Below are 5,929 nucleotides of genomic sequence, written 5' to 3'. Positions count from 1 at the left end.
CTTTGTAACAGCAAAATACGCTCACTAGAATATACTATATGAATTTCGCGATGTTCCATTTTAAAACGAGAAAGTTATGATCAAATTCGTATGCGAGGGGTTAAAAGCGTCAACAATAAAAGTTAAGGCTTTTCGGATAGTAATTAAACTAACCGGGGACTTAACAATGCGGGTAAAAGTCACGAGGCCCTTAATTATAAATAATCGAGGGCCAAATCGCAAAGTTACCCCTTCGAAACCGAAAGGTCAGGTTAATCATTACAAAAGATTTGAAAATCTTTGAAATCAATCCTCAGGCGGGCCGCGTGGGTGAAACCAGCAAGCCAATGCGGGCCGCGAGCCACCTGTTGATTCGTTTACTGACATGAAGATTCAGGCGGCCCGCGTACACATGGCCTGATCTCTAATGCGGGCCGCGTACGAGTCCCAGATGCAGAAACTTTGGACAGATTCAATGATTAAGCTTGTGAACGATCTTGTGAGCATTAATTGAAGCATGGGCGCCCTCTACATGACCCCTAGCACCCAGGGCCACCTGCTGATCATCCATGATCCATTGTAGGGTGAGTTGTAATGATCTTGAGCCCAATTTTTCACTATAAAAGGCACTACATTGTGCACAATTGAAACGCACCTCAAACCTGCATTCTAATTCACTTCTGGAGCTCCAAAGCACTCTTCTATCATCCTTAGTCGTGCACTAAGCTTCTGTAAGTGTGTCTACCCTTTTGTGGCTTTGTTTTTGCTTAGTTTAGCTTAAAAGTCAATCCGTCGTAATTAACGATTGACTTTGCGATAAATCACAAATGGTCCAGTGGTTTTTCGAATCAAAGATAGTTATATGATGGTAATCATGTGGGCTTTAAACCCCTAAAAGGGCACCCTCTGATTCCCACTCTAACTAATCCGAATGTCGAGTCAAACGTGCTTAGAAAAAGTCAAAAGAAATGCTATTTTGCGATTTTGTGCATAATCAGTAATGTAGATAGTATGAAACCTGATTTAACACTCATAAAACATGATGATAAGTATATTAACTAGTCTAAGCTTGTTTGATCCGACCATTGTCTGTTTTGACCCGGTTCGGAGCCGAAAGTCGCAAAAGTTTGACTTTTGCTTTAACTTCAGTTCTGACCCGTTAAAGTATGATATAGATATGCCTTAGGACTCTCTTAGGACCAGGTTACATGATGGTATAACCCTCTGTGACCGGTTCGTTGTTTGTCCGAGTCTTTTACACCTTTCCGTTAAATGCTCAAAAGTTGACCGTAACGCCCTTTTTAATTTAAAACGAGAATTTCAGACACGTGAACGGATCATAACCTTGGTAACTGATTTCTAAGCATGTCCCTAAAATCTCACGTCAATCCGAGGTCTAGAATAGGAGTTATGCTAAATAGCGCAAATTACGGAACTTTAGTAATTAAATAGCGCAATTAGCATAACGCCTATCTAAACCCAGATTTCGACACCAAAACTTTTATACACTGATGTAAAATAATATTTTGGGATTTTTAAAGATTTTTAATTATTTTTAACCTGCTCATAACCTGCGTTTATGGCAACGGTTCGGTAAATACCGAATATACCTTTTCGGCCGTAACTTGAGTTCTACAAGGTCTTTTGACCCGATTCCAGTTGCTACTGATTTTAAATAATAAATAAAGTATTTTAGACTTTATAAACTATTCGGGAAACTCAGATTTCCTGTAGAACTCAGAAACCTCCTTTATAATCTTTAAAAAGACCGAAATACCCCTACGGGGCATAATATGAGCTTAAACTTGTTACGGGCATTATGGAAGGTATCCTACTGATACCACAACCTCTTTAAAGCATGTTGACTTAGGAAAACAGTGTAGGACTCTTACGGTTACCCGATGCGCCTTTTTGCGCGCACGGTTCGGCTTATGTAACTAGTTTACATAAACTAGCCGAAACGAGTCAAACCATATTGTTTTGACCCCAAAATCCAGAGTGTGATTATTATACCCATATAAAACAAGTCTTCAAACTTGTTGGGTCAAAATCACATTCCATTCTCGGTTTTCGCCTTTCACGCGATTAAACCGTAACTATCCGTTGAAACTGACCGGTCTAAGCTACGGCTAAATTAAAGACCCGTTAGGATTCTAATAGGTTAATTTAAACCTTCGTTCCAGATTAGGGGACCAGTAAAAGCTATCTGCAATTTATTTCGATTAAGGATTTATACTTGCAAAGGTAAATACTTTTAACTTATTTTCCGTTATACGGGCTTGGGTTACGGTATATAGTATACCGCTTGACCGGGCATCAAATTCTCCACCGATTGAGTGGGTAATTGAATAAATTTGATCGGCTCGTTTAAGCAGTCTTGTTACTTAAAAGCCTTTGGGGGGTTAATGACCATGTCCCGGATATCCCTGTCATCATTTTACGAAATGGCCACGACCTAAGCGCGGAGTGTAGGCGTACACTCATCAGTGCATAAATAGATCGCTGTGGTGTGTCTATTGATCTTTAACCCGGACTTGATCCGGGCTACTGAACGCATAAGGAACATATAATTCGTTCACAAGATTATAATATTAAATAATTCTCCCAAGTTATAAAAGAGTTTGTGCCTAGTGCATTCAAATCAATTTTAATTAAACATTTTTCAAAAGTGTCGGTTGAATGTATTTATCAGTGTAAACTGACGTATTTTCCCAAAAAGATTAAATGCAGGTACTAAACGTAATTGGCTGGCTATAGCTCCTTAGCATCTTAAAGAGTCTCGCAAGCTTAAGATGCCTTCGTCTGTTGAACAATACTTATATTTTTATTTGATCCCCTGTGGATACTTTTCGACTATTCGTAATACATTTGATATTACAAACAATGGTTGAAATATAATTATCTTTATGCTTCCGCTGTGCATTCATATATTGTGTGGTTTGACTATATTGTTGCCAACTACGTCACGATAATCCCCCACCGGGCCCACCGGTGAGACACGTGGAAATCGGGGTGTGACAGGTTGGTATCAGAGCCAACACTGAGTGAATTAAACACTAGCCTTTGTGTTTAATCTCAGTTACACAATTGCACATACTTGAGTCTAGACAAGAACATACGACAAATTCGAATTGTTATTCCAGTTTGTCTTTTTATTGTTTGTTGTTATTTAAAGTTTTGAAAGCAGGAAATATGCCACCAGCAATCAGACGAGGAAGAGGAGGAAGAGGCAAAGGGACGATCATTACTCACAATGATCACGAGGCTGGGCCTTCGAACATGCGAGCTCCTTCCAGTAAAAGAAGTGAGGAACCACAGAGACGAAGAAGAAACCTCTTTGAACCTGCGAGATATTCTACCTCGCATAGCTCAACACCCTCATACCGTCATTCTTTTGGTCCAAACTCAGAAAATGACCCCAATAACCCTCAACCATCATTTATACCTCTCCAGCGATCTGCTTCGCACCGTTCTTATGGCGATCCTTCACCTTTCTTCGTAGGACAGTTTAACCCGGTGGATTATGTCCAAGAGCCAATAGGGTATAACCCTTTAGGACCAGAGGATCACTTTTCTGAAGATAATGCCGTGGATATGGACGAGGATACAGATCCCGTCGAGCCTGCAAGGGGTACTCTCAATCATCCAATCGAGATCTCTGATGGGTCATCCTTCCATGGAACACCCTATCAAGGTCCCGCCAGCTACCAGGCGAGGTTTGACCAATGTAATTGGTACTTTACACCTTCACATCATTTCTCGCCTCATGACCAACAGCAACAACAGGATCCTTCTGAGGATTCGCGGTTCGTGGCAGTTACGCCACCGCCACCGCCACCGCCACCGCCACCAGTTCAACCAGTAATTCCAGATCTGCCAAGGCGTAGAAGATCAGGCGCACGGATGTCCACCCGAGGAGGGGAATTCCATTTCAGCACCCCTCGCCACTCGAGTGCGAGTCACTTTCCATCAGTGCCTGAAGAAGAACCACAATTAGGGGAACCTTCTGGTCACCCTGCAGAGGTGAATTCTGCACCAGTTGCACCACCTCCGCCACCTTTCGGATATGACAATCCGATACCAGCGTACGGCGCTTCCACCGCGTATAATCCGTGTGAGCAGCCGACTCACACGCACTACAACTATAACTATGATGCTGATCCATACGTGGTAGCGGCTAGTTATAATGCCCTCCATGGAACCACTTGGAGACCAGATTACTCAGCTCATGGGTATCCAATACCTCCTAGACCTCCGGTTCAACAACCGTCGCAGCAGCCACGTTTTTCTCCACCGGAGCAAGAAGAAATACTCCACCGTTTAAACCGTGTGGAACGAGACTTCGAGCAAGAACGTAAGAGTAATCGTGGATTTCTTAAGGGCCTAGCAAACCTGCTAAAAGGGAGGAAGAAACGAGATCATTAGTCTCCTTATGTATTGTTGTATTTACAATTTAGTCCCTGCGTGGACATTTGTCGTATTTCAGTCCCTACGTGGACTTATCTTTTAGTCCCTGCGCGGACATCTATTTTGTGTTGGTCCCTGCGTGGACTTGTTTTTCTGTAAACCTCTGCGTAGGTACTTGTTTATTTAAAAAGTCCCGTTTAGGGCAGCGTGTAATCATATTTGAAATTTATGGAATGTTATGTTATGAATTTCAATTTTGTTATTATATATGAAATAAATCAGAAATCATTCCTTTTAAATTTAAATCTGCCTAAATAAAGAATCTTAAGAGTGAAACCTAGCCAGGTGTCTTTATAAGACCCGGCCAAGATGGTAAGACCATATTAAAAGATTCAGATTTCCAGTTAACCTCTGTAAACATGTTAACGTTCATGGCAGATGTGATTCGTTAAAATCGCACGCGTCATTCTTATAAAAATCCTTTTAAGGATTTCCAAGGCCCGAATTAATGATTTATAAATCATGGGTTAAATCGTCAATGAAGACGATAACTTATTTAAACATCCATTAGTGATGTAGTGCCTATGGGCCAAACTTATAAACATCCATTAGTGATGTAGTGCCTACGGGCCAAACTTATAAACATCCAGTAGTGATGTAGTGCCTACGGGCCAAACTTATAAACATCCATTAGCGATGTAGTGCCTAGGGGCCAAATTTATTAAACATCCATTAGAGATGTAGTGCCTACGGGCCATAATTATTGTCATATAAGACAAAAGGCAGTGATAGTCTATGACTCCCTGTCAGAAAAGGTAAAAGGACTATGGTTCAAACCTTCATGCCTTGATTCTCTGTAATCCCGGCTAATATTATAAAAACGTCCTCGTGACTAGGCTTTTATGCCAATAACAATATTGTTTATAATTAGGATAAGTATGTTCAAATCCTAAATAAAAGTGAGTAACAAATTAACCAGATATGGTCTCTGTTTACCATGGTTAATGAATTGCCATAAAAGACAATTCCATAATAAACTCCTAAATAAATTTTTTTTCGTTATCTTCTGTAGCAGATTCAAGTTACCGTGGCTGATCCAAGTGGGGAGAATAGTCATTCGAAAGAAGACGAATACAATACCGCCCAGGTTCATTTGACGGGCGCTGAATTAAAAGCTCTTGTCGACAATGCTGTTAAGGCAGCCCTGGATCGACAATACGAGGAGTATACTGAATCCCGGAGCAGAACCATATCTAAACCACATTCAAAGCCAAAAACCCACTCAAAATCTCACAGCAAACCACCGTCCAAGCCTAAAAAGGACGGTGATAATCACTCGTCCAATGAAAACAGCGTCCGTCCAGAAAAAGTGTATACTGATGCATCTCGCGCCAGGGGCTGCACCTACAAGTATTTCGTATCATGCAAATCCCGAGACTTCACTGGAGAGAAAGGCGCGGTTGATTGTATGACGTGGCTAGACGAGATGGACACCGTGGTGGACATCAGTGGTTGCGCAGAGAAAGATGTGGTAAAGTTTGTT

Source organism: Helianthus annuus, chromosome 4, assembly GCF_002127325.2.
Source record: "Helianthus annuus cultivar XRQ/B chromosome 4, HanXRQr2.0-SUNRISE, whole genome shotgun sequence".
NCBI lineage: Eukaryota > Viridiplantae > Streptophyta > Magnoliopsida > Asterales > Asteraceae > Helianthus > Helianthus annuus.
The sequence above is the reverse complement of the archived record's forward strand: the minus strand, read 5'-3'. Positions refer to the sequence as shown.